Source organism: Xenopus tropicalis, chromosome 6, assembly GCF_000004195.4.
Source record: "Xenopus tropicalis strain Nigerian chromosome 6, UCB_Xtro_10.0, whole genome shotgun sequence".
Classification (NCBI taxonomy): Eukaryota; Metazoa; Chordata; class Amphibia; order Anura; family Pipidae; genus Xenopus; species Xenopus tropicalis.
In genome coordinates, this window is record NC_030682.2 from 138,385,596 (window position 1) to 138,407,724 (window position 22,129).

Here is a 22,129-nt window from a genome sequence, read left to right on the forward strand (position 1 = left end):
TGGAACATTCCTTCAGTGTGTGGTCCTCCAGCACTTATACAACGTCTCCCTGGATCTTACCATCAGCTGAAGGTTGTCTAGAGCGGGGCTGTCCAAATAGAGACCCATAGGCTGGACATGGCCCTCCAAGAGATTCCCTTCCCCCCTCAACCTGTTTAAGAGCTCCATTGACCGCCTTGGTTGACAACATTTTTTTATTGGAATCTGGCCCACAAACCTAAAATATAGTAAGGTTTGAGATATTTTGTAACTCCTGTGGGAGGTATACCTAATCTAATATGGCATAATGTACTGTACCTCCTACTGTGAAATATAAGGATAATAGAGGTCACCCCAGGATATGTGACCATGAAATGGTACAGGGTGCAGACTAAAGTACAGGTATGGGATCTATTATCCAGAATGCTCAGGTGGAAACCTGGGGTTTTCCATTGATTGGATCTCCTTACCAAGTGTGCTAAAAATCATTTACATTTTGAATAAACCCAATAGGATTGTTGCTCCTCCAATAAGGATTAATAATATATTAGTTGGGATCAAGTACAGGTACTGTTTTATTATTACAGAGAAAAGGGAATCATTTAACCATTAAATAAACCCAATAGGGCTGTTCTGCCCCCAATAAGGGGTAATTATATCTTAGTTGGGATCAAGTACAGGTACTGTTTTATTATTACAGAGAAAAGGGAATCATTTAACCATGAATTAAACCCAATAGGGCTGTTCTGCCCCCAATAAGGGGTAATTATATCTTAGTTGGGATCAAGTACAGGTACTGTTTTATTATTACAGAGAAAAGGGAATCATTTAACCATGAAATAAACCCAATAGGACTGTTCTGCCCCCAATAAGGGGTAATTATATCTTAGTTGGGATCAAGTACAGGCACTGTTTTATTATTACAGAGAAAAGGGAATCATTTAACCATTAAATAAACCCAATAGGACTGTTCTGCCCCCAATAAGGGGTAATTATATCTTAGTTGGGATCAAGTACAGGTACTGTTTTATTATTACAGAGAAAAGGGAATCATTTAACCATGAAATAAACCCAATAGGGCTGTTCTGCCCCCAATAAGGGGTAATTATATCTTAGTTGGGATCAAGTACAGGTACTTGTGACGTCCCTGAGCACGGGACCAGACTATGGGCACATAAGCAGCACAGGGGCAGGTAACGGTACAACACAGCTTTATTAACAAGCAATCCCTTAGGCACAAACAAGGTGTAACTGCCCAACAAAGGCACAACTGTAGGGGGTATTTGTGGCCCAGTCCCTTATATTAGTCACTTGCAGCTCCCAGGCAGCCCAGTAACAGCTCCCCTCACAGTGAGGCTCCCAGTTGCACTTCTGTAGGTGGGGGGGATAACTGGCAGATTAACTTAACTGCTGGAGTGTAACTCAGGTGCTGGAGTGTAACTCAGGTGCTGGAGTGTAACTCAGGTGCTGGAGTGTAACTCAGGGGTCAGTGCTGGGGAAATCCAATCCAAAATGAGGGGACGCCGCAGCTTATCCCACTCTGCTTTGCAGTCACCAGTTCCCACTGCAGCCTTTCCAGCAGCTTCTTTCTCAACAGCCACTTCCTCTTCCCTCTGACCTCTCTGAGCCAACTGCTTCCTGTCCCTGGGACCTCCCGGCCCCTCCCTCCTGAGCCAGCAGCTTCCACAGCTATTAGGAGTCTTTTCACATCTCTCCCCCCCCAGAGGGCGGCCGTCCGGTCTCCCCCCAGACGGGGGGAAGACCGTAGGACGCCCTTGTCCTGTACAGTCTTCACCGTCCCTTCTTGAGAGTCCATCCGCATTCCCATGGTGGCTCCCCTTGCGGTGCTGTATAGTAAAGTTGAACTGCTGCAAAGCTAGGCTCCACCTCAGCAATTTCCCATTGTCTCCAGAAACGCGTTGCAACCAGCTCAGAGGGTTATGGTCAGTTACCACAGTGAATGCACTTCCAAACAGATAGGGCTGCAGTTTCTTTAAGGCCCACACAATGGCCAGACACTCTTTTTCAATTGTAGCATATGCAACTTCCCGGGGAAGCAGCTTCCGGCTCAGGTATATAATGGGGTGCTCCCCTCCCTTCTCATCCACTTGGGACAACACAGCACCAATCCCATAGGTGGAGGCGTCAGTGTGGACAATGAATCCCCGGCTAAAGTCAGGTGCAGACATAACAGGGGCATTCACTAAGGCAGATTTGAGTGCAGACATGGCGGTAGCACACTCGGGTGTCCAGGTTACCACTCGTGGGCGTCTTTTACTCGTCAGATCTGTCAGGGGTTTAGCAATAGCACTGTAGTTAGGGATAAAGCGTCGGTAATACCCTGCTGTCCCCAAAAAGGCTAACACCTGTTTCTGTGTTGTGGGAGTAGGCCAGTTTACTATGACTTCAACCTTGGCCGGTTCTGGCATCACTCGCCCGCTTCCCACCCGATGACCCAAATATTGGACCTCAGCCATCCCAAAGTGGCATTTCCCTGGTTTAAGGGTAAGCCCAGCCTGCCTAATCCTTTCCAGCACCCTCTGCAGGTGCTGCACATGTTCCTCCCAGGTGTTGCTAAATATGGCTATATCATCCAGATATGCCTGAGCAAACTCTTGGCACCCCTCCAACAGCTGATTTACTACCCTCTGGAATGTCGCTGGTGCGTTTTTCATTCCAAATGGCATGACTGTAAATTGAAACAAGCCATAGGGAGTGATAAAAGCCGACTTCTCTTGGTCCCCTGGTGCCAAGGGAATCTGCCAGTATCCTCGGCTTAGGTCTAGGGTGGTGAGGTATTTGGCATTCCCCAGGTGGTCAAGGAGTTCATCCACCCGGGGCATTGGGTAGGCGTCTGTAACTGTCACTTGGTTCAGTTTCCTATAGTCTACACAAAACCTAGTGCTGCCATCCTTCTTGGGAACTAATACTACTGGTGATGCCCAAGGGCTCTGAGAGGGAACAATCACCCCTAATGCCAACATTTCCTCTACTTCCTTTTTCATGGCAGCCCGTACGGATTCTGCTATCCTGTATGCTGGGGTGCGAACCGGGGCATGTCCCTCTGTATTTACTTGATGGACAACCCAATTGGTGCAGCCTGGCCGCTCAGAAAACTGATACTGAAACCTTTGGAGCAGCTGAAACAACTGCTTACTTTGCTCATTGGTTAGCTGCTCACTAATAGCAACATCCTCCAAAGTCTGAACCCCCAGTGCCTCTTGTAAGAGGTCAGGGAGAGCCTCCTCATGGCGCCCCTCTTCCAGCAGACTACAAATGGCAGCCACGGTGCCTTCTCTTTCTACGTACGGTTTCATCATATTTACATGGACCGTCTTATACTGGTCCTGGTTATCAAGAGGGGAGACCACGTAAGTAGTATCATGAATGGATTGTACCACCACATAGGGCCCTTCCCAGGCTGCTTGCAACTTGTCTGACCTCATTGGTGTCAGCAGTAACACCTTGTCCCCCGGACCGAATCGCCGGTCCCTGGCATTCCTATCATACCAAACTTTTTGTTTGGTTTGAGCAGCCGTCAGATGTTCCTTCACCAGAGCGGTCATTTTCTCTAGACGTTTACGAAATTGTAGAACATAAGGAACTACAGGAAACTCAGGGAATTGGGCTCCCCCCTCCCAGTACTCCCTTAGCAAGTCTAGGGGGCCTCGAACCCGCCTCCCATACAACAACTCAAAAGGAGAGAACCCAGTAGACTCTTGGGGAACTTCTCTATATGCAAACAAAAGACAGGGCAGAAACTTCTCCCAGTCACCTTCTCCAGCCTCCACAAAAGTTCGTAACATATTTTTAAGAGTCCCATTGAAACGCTCACACAGGCCATTAGTTTGAGGGTGGTACGGGCTTGAGCGAAGAGAGGTGACCCCACAGCGCTGCCATAGACACTGAAGTAATTGGGAGATAAACTGTGGCCCTTGATCGGATAGGATCTCACTAGGAAACCCTACTCGTGAAAAAAATCTGAATCAGTGCATCTGCAACGGCTGGGGCATCAATTCTCCGTAAAGCCACTGCCTCTGGGTACCGGGTGGCATAGTCTACCATTGTAAGTATATATTGCTTGCCTGTCCTGCTGGGTCGGCTAAGGGGTCCTATCAAATCAACAGCAACTCTCTGAAATGGCTCCCCTATCACTGGTAAGGGTCGCAATGTATGCTTGTTCCGCTCCCCACTTTTCCCAACCCTCTGACAGCTGTCACATGATCGGCAGAACTGTGCCACTTGTTGTGACAACCCTGGCCAATAGAAATTTTGTAGCAGGCGATAGCGCGTGCGAGAAATCCCTTGGTGCCCTGCGAGGGGTACCTCATGTGCAAGGTGCAGCAACTGGGTCCTAAATTTGGCAGGCACCAACAACTGACGGCATGCTTCCCTTTGTTTTCCTCTAGGGCTTTTGAGGACCCTATAGTACAACCCGTCCTCCTGCACTATTTGTTCCCCTGCTTCGGTACCTACCACCCCTTGCCCAGCTCTGTCTCTTAATGGCTGAAGACTAGGGTCTGCTGCTTGTTCAGCCCTAAAATCCTGCCAATTACCTATGTCAAATGAGTCATCAGTCACATCTGTCTGCCCATTTACCTCCTGGACAACTGCCGGTGGCTTGCCTGACTCTGCCTGCCGCCTCGTGATGCTGCAGCAAATGTCTCCCACATCATTTCCAAGCAGGACATCAGCAGGAAGTTGATCCATGACCCCCACTTCATGCAGCATGGGCCCTTCTCCCCAGTCCAAAGTCACTTGTGCAATTGGCACCTCTCTGCGCTGTCCTCCAGCCAGAATCACTCGGGCCATTTTCCCCGGAACGATGCGATTTAACGTCACCACACTAGGTTCCGCCAGAGTTATAAAGGCACCAGAGTCCAGGAAACCTTCCACTGGGTTTCCATCTACTTGCACTGGAATCACATGGCATTTTCTCTTGGACTGATCTGCCCAGTGTATCTGCATTACTGCAAATTCGGGGGTCTCACTTAGGTTGATTTCAGGCAGGTCACACTCTGCACTTTCCTTCTGAACAGTGGCGACAGGTCGAGCAGGCGTCACCTTTGGAGCCCCTGACACAGAAGGAGATCGCTGGTTTAGAGGGCAAGAAGCTTGAAAGTGACCCAGGGCCCCGCATCGAAAGCAGCTTCTAGGCCCAGCCCCTGGTAGCGGTGGGTGGGGTGCAGCATTAGTGCCAGTGGAATGCGGATGAGAGCCTGGCAGCTCTCTTGCCCTGGGACCTGTTGTACCTGGTGCTTGGGGCCCTCTCTTTGTAGGCATCCTGGTTTCCATATACTTGTCTGCCAACTGGGCAGCTTCTTCTACTGTCTGTGGCTCACGGTCTACAACCCACTCTCGGACTCCTGGGGGGCACCGCTCCAAAAATTGCTCTTTCAGGCATAATTGCCTTAAGTCCTCCATTGTTTCAGCCCCAGACCCTTTAACCCACTTGTCAAGGGCCCTTGATAACTTGTTACCAAACTCAAGGTAAGTATCCTGGGGGGTCTTTAGCAGTGACCGGAATGTTTGCCGGTAAAACTCTGGGGTGATAGCATAACGGATCAGCAATGCTTGTTTAATCTCCTCATAGTCCAGTCTTTGTTCATCAGACAAGGCCCGAAATGTAGCGCTGGCCCTTCCAGTTAGCTTGCCAGAAAGGATTCGGGGCCAGTCCTCTTCTGAGATGTTATGGGCCCTGCACATAATTTCAAATGTCTCTAGAAAGGCATCAATGCTGTCCTGCCCTTCGTGAAATGTGGGGAAGGCAGTGGCTAGCTTCAGAATGTCTCGTGCCCGACTCTCCACTGAGGACACGGATAGCCTACCATGCTCCCCTAAGCCATGTCCTTCACTGGCCACCTCCTCCTGCACCATTTTCATCAACTCCATCTTTTCTGCCACAGTCAGCTCCTCACGGAACAATTCCAGCCTTTGTTTAAACACCTCTCCAACCCTGTCTCGGGTGGGGTTGGCTGGTGGCCCCCGGACCGTTTCAGGGGCCCCAGCAATAGCAACATCTGATGTAACAGTCTCAGCATCTGAATGTAGGAGGGGCAGCAGTAAAGCAATAATCTCTGCCTTTTTCTTCCCTTCTGGGGCTATGCCCCTTCTGCGACTCCACTTTCTCAGAGTGGCAAGGGTTAACTCCTCCAGTTCCTGCCTGCGCATGGTGCCCAGTGCGTTATCCCACGAGCTGCCACCAGTTTGTGACGCCCCTTAAAGTCACTCATGTTTCCTTATGATTAAGTGCTTTAAACGCACGAAACGCATCAGGCACTTTTGTTTTTAAATATGAAGAAATAAAGTTCGCATTTTAGCAGATTCCTTGAGTCCGGAGTGCTTGACGTCCTACTTTCAATTCAGGAGCTGGGAGTGGGCTTTGTGTAGGCAGGAATGTAAGAACTATATTTGGATATGTTGCACTGTTTTACAATATATGGTATAGATCTGTCATAACCATTAAGTGTATCATGTATAGTAGGTGTGGTGCCTAGTTTTAGCAGCCCAAACCTTTCTTTAAGGGCAAACGAGGAGATTAGTCGGCCGCGATAAATCTTCTCTGCCGTGGACGATGGAAAAACATTATTGTTGCTTCGTTTTTATAAAGTCGCCCAAAGTTGCCTTGTGAGGAAACTTTGGGCGACTTAGTGACGCATCTGTTTTATCGGAGGCGACTGATCTACTATGTGTCATTGCCTTTAAGGGGTTTGACCAGCATTTCTCAGCTTTACAACCAATTAAAATAAAATGTTGTTTGATAAAAGAAAATATAATTCCGAGCAACTGAAAAAATAAAAAGCTGACAATGTGCGCACTTTATTGTGAGTGTAAAGAGTTTTTATTCTCTTGCAAATGTTTATCCATTAGTACAGACGTATGATTACACGTGTGGCATAAATGTGTACAGATTTACCATACTGACTCCATACATTCTTTGTAGCGATGCACTATATCCTCTCAGGTTAACCTTGTTGTTAGAGGGTCAAGCAGCACTTGCATTTTCTGCAGAATTGTGCTTAGTTCAGGCAAATACAGTGACGCCTTAGATTTATGGTATCTCTCTGTACAGGCTATGAGCAAACTTAGGGGGCTGTTCCTGCTGAATTGTGCTTAGTACAGGGGAATCCCTATGTGCCTTAGATTTATGGTATCTCTCTGTACAGGCTATGAGCAAACTTAGGGGGCTGTTCCTGCTGAATTGTGCTTAGTACAGGGGAATTCCTATGTGCCATAGTTTTATGGTATCTCCCTGTACAGGCTATGAGCAAACCTAGGGGGCTGTTCCTGCTGAATTTTGCTTAGTACAGGGGAATCCCTATGTGCCATAGTTTTATGGTATCTCTCTGTACAGGCTATGATCAAACTTAGGGGGCTGTTCCTGCTGAATTGTGCTTAGTACACGGGAATCCCTATGCTGCCATAGTTTTATGGTATCTCTCTGTACAGGCTATGATCAAACTTAGGGGGCTGTTCCTGCTGAATTGTGCTTAGTACAGGGGAATCCCTATGCTGCCATAGTTTTATGGTATCTCTCTGTACGGGCAATGAGCAAACTTAGGGGGCTGTTCCTGCTGAATTGTGCTTAGTACAGGGGAATCCCTATGCTGCCATAGTTTTATGGTATCTCTCTGTACGGGCAATGAGCAAACTTAGGGGGCTGTTCCTGCTGAATTGTGCTTAGTACAGGGGAATCCCTATGCTGCCATAGTTTTATGTATCTCTCTGTACAGACTATGAAAAACTTAGGGGGCTGTTCCTGTGAATCTGTGAGAACCTGCAAAAACAATCTTGTTGGTGGGGGATTGTCTACCTGCGAATGAAATGCATGTGTAATTCTAGTTTCATTAATTTCCACCTGGCCTTGCTCAAATAACCATACTACCATAACATACCAAAGGGTGCACTAGACAGAGTGTGCAAAGTGCAATTTTGAGCGGAATAGCCTTGTTTTTTCCCCCCCACAATTCTGGCATCATTGCAGATGCAAACGGGCCATTCTATTGATACAATTGCACTGGGCCTACTGTAGTTGTGTCCAATTCCCCAAATGGATGAACTTCGATACAAATCAGATGTATTTGCCTGGCATAATTTCCGATGTTTAGCATGTGAATGTCTGCACCCTATTCTTTCATCGCGCCTGTTGATGCAGGGCACTGAGGGAACCCTAAGGTTACTGCTTGGTCAGGAGGTGCCGGTAGCTCCAGGGTTCCTATGCATCTATAGCAGGGATCCCCAACCTTTTTTTACCTGTAAGCAACATTTCAATGAAAAAAGGGTGGGGAGCAACACAAGCACAAAATCTTTCCAAGTAGGTGACCAATAAGGACTTAGATTGGTCAATTAGTAGCCCAATGTGGACTGGCAGACTACTAGAGGTACTGTTTAGCAGTACAGATGGCCTTTATGCCTCCGAAACATGCCTCCAAATAAGAAATTCAAAAATTGGCACCAACTTTGAGGCCACTGGGAGCAACATCAAAGGGGTTGGGGAGCAACATGTTGCTCAGGAGCCACTGGTTGGGGATCACTGATCTATAGGAACAGCAGGGGCTCATTTGGTACAGAAGGCAGGAAGGACTGAGAGGCGCAGAGCAGAACTATAGGAGAGTAAGGCAAGTAACTTTAATAAAAATGCAACTCACTGCAGGGAAAAGTGCAAGTTGCCCACTGAGCTTGCAGACATAAATGAGCCCTCAGCTCTTAGCATACTACCAGTTACTGGAACCCAGTAGGACTGTTATGGAGATGGAACAAGCAAGTGTGTAGCTATGTAGCCTGAGAGAATGGCCGCTAAGGCCTGACTCAGAACTCTATTCCCCACTGGGAAATTATTGTCCAGTGTTGGAAACTCTGGGAGGCTTCAGGGAATGAGAAGCCAGCTATGGAATATAGCACATAGCATAGAGTATAAATGTAGGAAATATTCTCCCTGCCCATATAACTTAACCTTAGAATAATAATCCAGCCTTTGCGTGCAGTAAGTGACAGACTACGTGTGTGTGAGGAAATCACGCCTAATTCTGAACACAATTCTCAAATACTCCAACCCAAACAATGCAAATCTTGTTGCACATTTTCTGTTCTTACTTATATATAAGCAGCTCTTCTTCCCACCGAGCCTCAAGGCTGTGTCTCAAGGTCACTGTATTATGAGAGACACATGTTATTTTTAGCTGAGATACAGAGAGGAATCAGTCACTTCCATGAACTGAGCACCAACTGCAACATTTACTAATGACTGATTGCACATTCAATATTACAGAAAAATAGTCTTTGTTTCCTAAACAATATTTGTATCTGACACCCGGCCAATACCCATACAGAGCATTACGCAAGCTGCTGTTTTTTCAGGAATGTGCAAAACACAAATTCTGTTTAGGCCGAGACCAGATTACAACTTCTTGACAAGCGGGCTTGGCAACAAAACTGGACTGACGTAAATATGCTGCTTAAAATATGCTATTTTATTGTTAAAAATTTAGTACATCGTGGTACATTTAATCCCTATGCGTTTCGTGCCTGGACTGGGTATAGTATAGTCAGTATTCTATATACAGTGTAGGCATATAGTATACACTACAGGCTGCATTTTTTGTAGAATTCATATACAGCTGAATCAGTGATGTTCATTTTAATCATAAATAAGGGTGAAGACACACAGAGTTATTTTGTAGCAGCTACTTGTCTCGGTTACTAAACGCCAGAAAATACCCTGCTATAGACAATACTGAGAATTGCCTCTGCTAAAACACATGTAGAGACAGTTATAAGAAAATGATCAGCGTTGTCCATTTTAGTAGCCGTGACAAGTAGCTGCTACTAGTAGCTCTGTGTATCTTGACCCTTAAGGTGGCTGTATACCCTTTCAATCAAAACAAGTAAACAATGATTTTACATTTGGAGCAAGGTGGACAAGTTGTAAATTAGGGATGCATGGAATCCATCATTTTTATCTAAATACCAGCCATCTTTGCATGTATGGCAAATGATAGAGCTGTATAATAATGCTGCAGTCCTGGGGGGTCAAGGATTGTCTGTTCTAATGGAAAATTTCTATGCTCCTCTTCACTTCCCTTCCCAGAGGCTATTATCCTACTAGTACTATAGGCACCATCTCTGCCTACTATACCTGCTATCCCACAGCCCCAGTCCCTTCCCAGAGGCTATTATCCCCCCACTGCTACTATAGGCACCATCTCTCCCTACTATACCTGCTATCCCACAGCCACAGTCCCTTCCCAGAGGCTATTATCCCACTGCTACTATAGGTACCATCTCTCCCTACTATACCTGCTATCCCACAGCCCCAGTCCCTTCCCAGAGGCTATTATCCCCCCACTGCTACTATAGGCACCATCTCTCCCTACTATACCTGCTATCCCACAGCCCCAGTCCCTTCCCAGAGGCTATTATCCCCCCACTGCTACTATAGGCACCATCTCTCCCTACTATACCTGCTATCCCACAGCCACTGTCCCTTCCCAGAGGCTATTATCCCCCACTGCTACTACAGGCACCATCTCTCCCTACTATACCTGCTATCCCACAGCCACTGTCCCTTCCCAGAGGCTATTATCCCACTGCTACTATAGGCACCATCTCTCCCTACTATACCTGCTATCCCACAGCCCCAGTCCCTTCCCAGAGGCTATTATCCCCCCACTGCTACTATAGGCAGCATCTCTCCCTACTATACCTGCTATCCCATAGCCCTGGTCCCTTCCCAGAGGCTATTATCCCCCCACTGCTACTATAGGCACCATCTTTTCCTACTATACCTGCTATCCCACAGCCCTGGTCCCTTCCCAGAGGCTATTATCCCCCCACTGCTACTATAGGCACCATCTCTCCCTACTATACCTGCTATCCCACAGCCCCAGTCCCTTCCCAGAAACTATTATCCCCCCACTGCTACTATAGGCACCATCTCTCCCTACTATACCTGCTATCCCACAGCCCCAGTCCCTTTCCAGAGGCTATTATCCCCCCACTGCTACTACAGGCACCATCTCTCCCTACTATACCTGCTATCCCACAGCCCCAGTCCCTTCCCAGAGGCTATTATCCCCCCACTGCTACTATAGACACCATCTCTCCCTACTATACCTGCTATCCCACAGCCCCAGTCCCTTCCCAGAGGCTATTATCCCCCACTGCTACTATAGGCACCATCTCTCCCTACTATACCTGCTATCCCACAGCCCCAGTCCCTTCCCAGAGGCTATTATCCCCCACTGCTACTATAGGCACCATCTCTCCCTACTATACCTGCTATCCCACAGCCCCAGTCCCTTCCCAGAGGCTATTATCCCCCACTGCTACTATAGGCACCATCTCTCCCTACTATACCTGCTATCCCACAGCCACAGTCCCTTCCCAGAGGCTATTATCCCCCCACTGCTACTATAGACACCATCTCTCCCTACTATACCTGCTATCCCACAGCCCCAGTCCCTTCCCAGAGGCTATTATCCCCCCACTGCTACTATAGGCACCATCTCTCCCTACTATACCTGCTATCCCACAGCCCCAGTCCCTTCCCAGAGGCTATTATCCCCCACTGCTACTATAGGCACCATCTCTCCCTACTATACCTGCTATCCCACAGCCACAGTCCCTTCCCAGAGGCTATTATCCCCCACTGCTACTATAGGCACCATCTCTCCCTACTATACCTGCTATCCCACAGCCCCAGTCCCTTCCCAGAGGCTATTATCCCCCCACTGCTACTATAGGCACCATCTCTCCCTACTATACCTGCTATCCCACAGCCACAGTCCCTTCCCAGAGGCTATTATCCCCCACTGCTACTATAGGCACCATCTCTCCCTACTATACCTGCTATCCCACAGCCCCAGTCCCTTCCCAGAGGCTATTATCCCACTGCTACTATAGGCACCATCTCTCCCTACTATACCTGCTATCCCACAGCCACAGTCCCTTCCCAGAGGCTATTATCCCCCACTGCTACTATAGGCACTATCTCTCTGTAACAGGCATGGCTACACAGCGAAGAGTTAATGTTGTGCATTACTGAACTTTCTGATACTGTTCTTATCTGTAACTGCTGCTGAGTGGGGCCCCACTATGCATGGAGTGTGGGGCAGTCGCCTCAGCTTGAACCCTGCCAAAGAGAAATCTGCTGATGAATGGGGAATAGGACTTATAGAGGCAGCACAGAATCACAGTAGTTAAAACATTCCCACCCTTATTTTTCTGACAGATACACTAAAAGCATACCACCCCCATGCTCAGAGAGAGCATTAGGCTTAGTAAGTGACTTTAATATGCAAGTTTTTCTCCCCCTTGGAAATGCTGCACAGCATGTACCCAAGTGATACTTCTCCCTCACTCGGGCTGAGATAACAGATTTATGTGCTAGCTGCAGATAATGCTCCCTGGAGTTACAGATAAATAAGATCTTGTTATTCTGGGAGAGCCTATCTCTGCCTGCATGGCCCTGTCTTGCATTATTTCTAAATAATATCATTTAAAGCACACAAGCCTACTTAGTATCATCCATGTGCCGGCTATTTATGTGTTATTTATGCCTTGAAGGTTTGTTTGTTTTCAGCAATAAATCTCTATGTAAAGTAATGTAATAAAATGTAATAAAAGGCGCTGAGTTTGCCCAGGAACAGTAACCTATAGCAACCAATTAGATGTTTGCTTTTAAACAGGTGACCAGTAAATGCTACCTGCTGTTTGGTTGCTATGGGTTACTGCTCCTGGGCAAACTTAGTGCCTTTTATTACATACCATATTTCATATTTCCTGCACTTTAACATGGAGGGTATAATCAACCCAGCTGGTTCCTACAACAAACCATATACATGGAGTTGGCATTGTTTTAATCCTGCCATGATTTCCTAGAGGTATTATACATTAAATTACCACTGAATTTATCATATGTTCTGGGGTTATTATACATTAAATTGGCACCACATTAATCCTGCCATGCATTTGAGGGTATTACATCTGCATTTATTTTATATAAAACTGTCACTGTATTTATCTTGTCATGTGGCCTGGGGTATACATTAAATTGGCCCTGGGATACTGTAAAGAATTCTGTGTAGGAAATGTGTTTAATTAGTCTCCCCAAACACAAACACCATTCTGCTTTCGCTCATGTGTCCAGATCTGTTGTGTTGGCTGTGTTGTATAATGTTTTTGTAAATCAGTGCCCAATATGTGTTGGGTATACTTGATCCATTAATGGGTAGCAGCCAGTGATGGGCCAAGATGTATTGGTACCCAAGGCCCAACCAGAATGGCAACCCTTTCGGCTTCTGCTCAGTCACACCAATGCCGATTGCGTGTCTCCTACTCCACTGGCCACTTGTTGCTCACCTCCCCACATCAGTTGTTAGTTTGCTGCCCTCCCCGCCATTAAGCCCTGCCCACCCCATTGTCTAGGGCTGGGATCCCCAACCTTTTATACCCTGTGAGCCACATATAAAAACACTGAGAACTATAATTGGCTACTTAATAGCCCCTATGTGGACTGGTATTCTACAGAAGGCTCTGTTTGGCATTATACTTGGTTTTTATGCAACCAAAACTTGCCTCCTTACCAGAAGTGCTTTGAGGCCACTGGAAGCATCTTCCAAGGGGTTGGGGAGTAACATGTTGCTCACGAGCTCCTGGTTGGGGATCACTGGTCTAGGGCCTCTGTTACCTACCCCCAGTTCTGTCCTTGGTAGCACTAGCAGCTTGTAAATGACAAATTTTCTGCTGGTGATGTCTATAATCACATATCAGCTTAGAAGCAGAATTTGAACAGGGTTGGTGCAGGACATATTTAGAAGAACTGTTTGCAGGCTGGTGATTTTAGTGGAAGTACAAATAACCATTAACATTACTGTTTGACAAGTTTGTATAATTAAGTATTAACAGGTACATTAAAGTCTTATCTTTGCTCTGAACAGAGGACACAGTGTAATCGCTGCTGACGTAATTGTTCCAGATGACTGGAGATATCAAACCTCTTTCCATGTGGCTGTTCAAGCTGGTTTGTATGTGCGTACGGCCATAGGAACACCTTCCTAATATTCCAGTGCGAGCAGCTAACACACAGTGTTTATTGTCTTGCACAAAGCAAACAGCATTGATTTAGAAGAACATCACGTGGAGCTGATGTTTCATGGGGTTACTAGTGGTAAGGTGGCTAGTAGATATAGATCCTATTTGTACTGTTAAAGAAAAGAGTTGCTTTGCTGGGTAGATGTGTTTAAAGGGAATGTGGATCCTTGATTTATTTATGACATTGTTCACACCTACTTGACATACAGAAACTCTTTAATGATGGTGCCCTTTGGTGATGCCAATTACTAAAAGAAGGCAGTCACGATCACTTGGGGGTTCCAAAAGTTAGGCACCCTCCAGTGATTGTATTCATTTACCTGATACCATGGGCCGGTGCTCCGGTCAGCAGAAAACTGCCCCAGCCAAGGGTTCTTTGTAGCGAGCACCATGGAGTGATCATGATCTTCTGCTTCTTCTTTCTTCAAAATCCCAGAGCTGAAAAAGATGGCATTTTTTGTTAGCGTTCAGCTTTTTTCAGCAGGTACTGCTTTTTGCTGATAAGCACACTGGCCCTCGGTATTAGGTAACTAAATACATTCACTGGGGGTGCCCAACATTTGGCTCCTCCAGCAATTGTGATTTTCCTTCTTTTTTAACTGACAAAGAGAATTCTGTAGTGTGGCTGCTTTACATGGTGTCCTCCTAATAAATGCCACCTTCTCAAACTCTTTACCTGATCTTGGCTATTAAATGGGTCAATAATTTTACATTTCTTCTTTTTTTCTGATGCTTCTCTATGTGATATGAACCAGATATTGTGTTTAACGGGAGTCCTTTCCCTTTTTTGCCAACTGTCTTCACTTATGGACAAACGGAGTGACTTTCAATTTAGGAATTGTCCAGAATCAAAGAGAGCTTGAGAAGCCATGTTGGTAAATCTGGCCCTTTTTTTGGTTACTGCCCAGATGGGCCGCCCAGGGCCGCCATCAGAAATCATGGGGCCCCTCACAACAAAATTTTCTGGGCCCTCCTCCTCCCACGCCCTGCCCCCCAATTCCCTTCCCCCCCAGTGATCCCTCCCATCAGCACAAAGGACACACAAACATTGGTAACCAGGGCCCCCTAATACATTGGTGCCCTGCAGCAGTGCCCCATAATACATTGGTGCCCAGCAGCAGTGCCCCATAATACATTGGTGCCAAGGGCAGTGCCCCCTAATACATTGGTGCCAAGAGCAGTGCCCCCTAATACATTGGTGCCAAGAGCAGTGCCCCCTCTAATACATTGGTGCCAAGAGCAGTGCCCCCCTAATACATTGGTGCCCAGCAGCAGTGCCCCCTAATACATTGGTGCCCAGCAGCAGTGCCCCTCTAATACATTGGTGCCAAGAGCAGTGCCCCCTCTAATACATTGGTGCCAAGAGCAGTGCCCCCCTAATACATTGGTGCCCAGCAGCAGTGCCCCCTAATACATTGGTGCCCAGCAGCAGTGCCCCCTAATACATTGGTGCCAAGGGCAGTGCCCCCTAATACATTGGTGCCAAGAGCAGTGCCCCCCCTAATACATTGGTGCCAAGAGCAGTGCCCCCCCTAATACATTGGTGCCAAGAGCAGTGCCCCCCCTAATACATTGGTGCCAAGAGCAGTGCCCCCCTAATACATTGGTGCCAAGAGCAGTGCCCCCCCTAATACATTGGTGCCAAGAGCAGTGCCTCCATAATAAATTGGTGGTCAGTGTGTCCCGCAGCCCCCCCTAATACATTGGCGACCTGCAGCAGTGCTCTTCGGCTCCTCCAGCATCTTCAGCAGCACCCTTAGATCCTTACCGGGCGACGCCTCTGCACGTCTGTCTCCACGCGAATGGAGACAGGCCCTTTTAAAAGGTTGCGCCCCGTGCGTATGACGTCACCCATACACGCGGGGCGCAACCAACCAATGACAGGGCCCGGATTTTATTAAAGGGGGCCCGAGCGACTAAGAAAACTGTAGCACCGCCGGGCCCCCTTTAAAAGTAAAAATTGCCCGGGCCCGGTACAGCTGTACCCGCTGTGCCCCCCTGATGGCGGCCCTGGCCGCCTCAGCCAAACGTCTGGATTTATTTGCTTTATTTTAGCTTGTTTTTTGCTCCACATTTGGGGCCTAATTTGCCTGGATCTGCAAAAAGGGAGAACTCTTTGACACATTAGAGGTGTGGAATGGGCTATAATGCCACACTTATCACATTAGGGATGTCATCAAGACACAAATATATGTTGACACTCTTGGATTGGGAAATTCTAAAGATCATGATGAGAATTAGACAAAGTACAGGACTAGCCACCAACTTAAATGACAAATCTATGATTATTAGTGACCATGAGCGCCTGATCTGATGCTGGTGTCAAGAAGAGGGTAACTAGATGGATTTTGTTGAACAACTGATTAATGTTTTTTTGGGCCATACCATTAAAAAATGTGTCTGTATTGACCATGATGCTTGGCGTAACTGCTTAAATAGCTAGTAGAGAACATTATGAAGCCAAGCCCAAGGCCACCAGATGAACAGTAGGAAAAATACTAAACAGTCAACCAGATCAAGTCAGTTCTGAAACAGGAAGATCTGGTGCAACAGAGAATAAATGGGCTTTTGTGCTCCCGCTGGCTGTGATTGATCATGTTTCCAGCAACCTGCCAGGTGTTGCTTTACTTTTGTAGCCACAAAACTGCTTTTTATCTTCAGACCTGATAACTCGTGTTTGGCTAGTACTGCAAAGTGCAAATATGACTTAACAGGAGCCATATGGTTCCAATAAATGTGCTTTTCATGGGATGTAGACTAAAAAAAACAACTCGGAAATGATCCAAATGCGATTATGAATGTTGTGCTTCTACCTAACTGAACCTTAAAAATAACTCTGATTTGCAAGCAGTGGAAATTTATGGTAATGGTAGGTATGCCAGAAAAGAACGACTGCTTCGGATAAACTACCGTACATTTATCTCTTTAAGCGCGTTCTTAGCAAACAAATGGAAGACTTATCACATAAATTGCTCTTTAATAATGCCATTAACTTGGTTTGGAATAAAGACACAAATGCTCTGAGCTCCTGTTACATAGGAATGTTTCCACAAAATGATCTATTGAATGGACAGTAGCTTTGTCTCATATAGGAAATTAATCTACTGGATTTAACAGTATGTCAGATCTCACCAAGCCCTCATTGTATACTCTACAATCAAGTGAGAATCAGGGATAGTAAACCTAACTTAGGCCAATATTATATAAACTAATTTCAGCAAAAGAGTGCTTGAACTGGTTTCTATGGCAAGGTAACACAAGACTCAAGCACTTTATAAGAAAATATTCTTAGAAATAATTTATTTTGCCTTTTTATGGCTAAAACATGGGTTATATGGTAGACCTTGTGCACTCAAGCTGGGTCCTGGCAGTGCTTCAGAGGCAGTAACTGTAAATAGATGGTGGGCATCCCATACACTCCCTCTTGGTCCTTACCCTTAGCTCAGGGCAATCTATCGTCCATAATTACCATTGGTGATTAAGATATACAGCCATTCTCCCTGTTTACCCCCCACTCCTCTGGAATGCTGTACCTTTTGGCCATAAACTTGCCAATAAAAGATGCCTCCAGACCAATTTGGCAGATTATTGGCTTATGTATGGTGCCCTTGGAAGGGCCTGCGGAATAACATCTGGCTGAAAATCATCCAGATATCTATGTGGGCATTTCCAGATGGGTCTTCATAGGCTTGCAGTATGATACAGATATGGGACCTGTTTTCCAGAATGCTCAGGACCTGAGGTTTTACAGATAAGGAATCAGGTTCAAGGTACTGTTTTATTACTACAGAGAAAAAGGAATTCATTTTTAAAAATTTAAATGATTTGCTGAAAATGGAGTCTGTGGTAGATGGCCTTCCTGCAATTAGGAGCTTTCTGGATAACTGGTTATCCGGATAAGGGATTCCATACCTCTACTATTATTGGCCACTGCTCTACTAGACAAATCATCAACTTTAATTCTTAAAGCTCCTTTAGGAATCAGTTACACAAGTCCTTTACACCTTTAATGTATTTGATCCTCTCCCAATTTAGTTTTATCCATCTCCTCTTCCTCATAGACTGTAAGCTTGCAGCCAGATACTTTATTCCAGCTGTGCATTGGAAGTCCAACATTTGGTCAGGATCTCTTACAGCTCCCAACAGGGTTACAGGCACATCAGACCTTGTTGCCTCAGACACCATACTGTAGATACAGGTGTAGCCAGAACATAAAATACGTGTTCATCCCAAATATCACCACATTTGGCTGCTGCCCACTGGTTGAGCCCCTTTGGAGGGGCAGCCACCCAATTTGGAATACAACTTGTAAGTCCCACAAAACCAAGGATTTGGTGTATTTTGCTCTTTATCCAGATATTCTCCTTTAAGTAGGTGCTGTTGGTCCAGTCAAGCATACCATAACCTTTAAAACAAAATGAAGTTCTGCCATTTGGATAAATTGCGAATCAGTAGAAAAGCTGCACAGATCCACTGTCTATTGAGGCAAATTGGTTTTTGCTCTACAAACTGATTCAGAATTCCTGGATGCAAATCAGTTCTTCCTACCACAAAGTTGCGGTGCGTTTCAGGAAAAATATAAAAAAATATTCCTTAGAATTTGTCGTTTGTTAAAGGGGAACTCCACTCGAAACTGTTTGTTTTTTTGCATATTAAAAAAAAATGTATTTCTGACTAACTTTTCAATATACCGTTATTGAACATTTTCAGTGGTTTCAAAGTTATTTGTACAGGTATGGGATCCCTTATCCTGAAACCCGTTATCCAGAAAGTTCCGAATTACGGAATGGCCATCTCTCATAGACTCCATTATAAGCAATTTCCTTTTTTCTCTGTAATAATAAAACAAAACCTTGTACTTGATCCCAACTAAGATATAATTACCCCTTATTGGGGGCAGAACAGCCCTATTGGGTTTATTTAATGGTTAAATGATTCCCTTTTCTCTGTAATAATAAAACAGTACCTGTACTTGATCCTAACTAAGATATAATTACCCCTTATTGGGGGCAGAACAGCCCTATTGGGTTTATTTAATGGTTAAATGATTCCCTTTTCTCTGTAATAATAAAACAGTACCTGTACTTGATCCCAACTAAGATATAATTACCCCTTATTGGGGGCAGAACAGCCCTATTGGGTTTATTTAATGGTTAAATGATTCCCTTTTCTCTGTAATAATAAAACAGTACCTGTACTTGATCCCAACTAAGATATAATTACCCCTTATTGGGGGCAGAACAGCCCTATTGGGTTTATTTAATGGTTAAATGATTCCCTTTTCTCTGTAATAATAAAACAGTACATGTACTTGATCTCAACTAAGATATAATTACCCCTTATTGGGGGCAGAACAGCCCTATTGGGTTTATTTAATGGTTAAATGATTCCCTTTTCTCTGTAATAATAAAACAGTACCTGTACTTGATCCCAACTAAGATATAATTACCCCTTATTGGGGCAGAACAGCCCTATTGGGTTTATTTAATGGTTAAATGATTCCCTTTTCTCTGTAATAATAAAACAGTACCTGTACTTGATCCCAACTAAGATATAATGAATCCTTATTGGGGGCAAAAGAAGCCTATTGGGTTTATTCGATATTTAAATGATTTTTAGCAGACTTAAGCTATGGAGAGCCAGATTACAGAAAGATCCCTTATCCGGAAAACTCCAGTCCCGAGCATTCTAGATAACAGGTCCCATACCTGTAATTTGCAAGCAGTACCTTTCTGGCTCTTTACATTCTCCGCGCTTCTGTTTCTGACTACTAAAACAATGTAGCAAAAATTCAACAGAATAGAAAGAAAATTTTCTTCTATATTTACAACTTTACTTTACCAATAACTTTAAAACTGCTGAAGATTTTTAATGAATGTATATTAAAAAGCTGACTTGCCATTGGGAGTGTTGATATTGGATATTGGAGATTTCAGTTGCAGCATGGGGTGAGTCTGGAACAAGTTTATAAGTTTATTATCCTAGAAAGTTGCTTAGAATTACATTTAATCATTGCTGGAGATTTGTAGGCCGACTCGGGGGATGTGTAAATGAGTACACTTACTTGCACTGCAAGCAAATCACAGATTAGGGCATCTCCCTTTGCAGTTATTTATTAACATAACATTTTCTAATCGTTACGTAGCAGGGAAAATAAAGGGAAAATAACAGGGCGCGGATGGAGAGACACAGAGCTGTGTGGCGGCTGCTGAGAAGCAGGAGAGGGGGAATGTGCCTATTTCCCATACTCTGAATAAAGCTCTAGTTTGTGTGTCTACGTTATTTACGGTTATTCTCTGTTTTGATATTTCAGAGTGGGGCTCCTCTATGGGATTCAGCTTGGCTCCCTCTATGGGATTTAGCTTGGCTCCCATCATTTTTAAATTCCCCACCGCTTCATGCATATGACATTTTTGCTGATTTATTTCCTCTAAGGAGCAGGAAGGTTGTGCTCTCCACTAAACCAAAAACAGACCCTTTGGTAGATTTCTGACTTTTTTTTGGTAGAGTAGCACTGACTTGCATATAACTCCTTAGTCAGAGTGAGGGTTCAAAATAAAAAGTGCATAGAGTATCTGCTCCACATGATGCCCAAGATGAGGAAGGCACCTCTCATAGTTACATAGTGTTGAAAAAAGACCAGAGTCCAACAAGTTCAACCCTTCTAAGTAAACCCAGCACACACACAAACCTATACTGACCTATCTATACACTCACATACAGACCCACACTGACCTTTCTATACACTCACATACAGACCCATACTGACCTATCTATCCACTCACATACAGACCCACACTGACCTATCTATTCCCTCACATACAGACCCACACTGACCTATCTATCCACTCACATACAGACCCATACTGACCTATCTATCCACTCACATACAGACCCACACTGACCTATCTATACACTCACATACAGACCCATACTGACCTATCTATCCACTCACATACAGACCCATACTGACCTATCTATCCACTCACATACAGACCCATACTGACCTATCTATCCACTCACATACAGACCCATACTGACCTATCTATACACTCACATACAGACCCATACTGACCTATCTATACACTCACATACAGACCCATACTGACCTATCTATCCACTCACATACAGACCCATACTGACCTATCTATCCACTCACATACAGACCCATACTGACCTATCTATCCACTCACATACAGACCCACACTGACCTATCTATCCACTCACATACAGACCCACACTGACCTATCTATACACTCACATACAGACCCATACTGACCTATCTATCCACTCACATACAGACCCATACTGACCTATATATCCACTCACATACAGACCCACACTGACCTATCTATCCACTCACATACAGACCCATACTGACTTATCTATCCACTCACATACAGACCCATACTGACCTATCTATTCCCTCACATACAGACCCACACTGACCTATCTATATACTCACATACAGACCCACACTGACCTATCTATCCACTCACATACAGACCCATACTGACCTATCTATATACTCACATACAGACCCATACTGACCTATCTATCCACTCACATACAGACCCACACTGACCTATCTATCCACTCACATACAGACCCACACTGACCTATCTATCCACTCACATACAGACCCATACTGACCTATCTATTCCCTCACATACAGACCCACACTGACCTATCTATATACTCACATACAGACCCACACTGACCTATCTATCCACTCACATACAGACCCATACTGACCTATCTATATACTCACATACAGACCCATACTGACCTATCCACTCACATACAGACCCACACTGACCTATCTATCCACTCACATACAGACCCACACTGACCTATCTATACACTCACATACAGACCCACACTGACCTATCTATATACTCACATACAGACCCACACTGACCTATCTATCCACTCACATACAGACCCACACTGACCTATCTATCCACTCACATACAGACCCATACTGACCTATCTATCCACTCACATACAGACCCACACTGTCCTATCCACTCACATACAGACCCACACTGACCTATCT

At 45.3% G+C, this 22,129-nt stretch overlaps 1 protein-coding gene and 1 long non-coding RNA gene across 2 annotated transcripts in view; both read left to right on the plus strand.

Annotated features, from left to right (window-relative positions):
- The window catches only part of deptor (DEP domain containing MTOR interacting protein), an 87,980-nt gene that overhangs the window by 18,335 nt on the left and 47,516 nt on the right, over positions 1-22,129 (plus strand). The window lies entirely within an intron of this gene.
- LOC116411516 lies at positions 1,123-2,975 on the plus strand. Its single transcript, XR_004223160.1, has 2 exons — positions 1,123-1,405; positions 1,444-2,975. It is a non-coding gene; the product is annotated as an uncharacterized LOC116411516 (long non-coding RNA).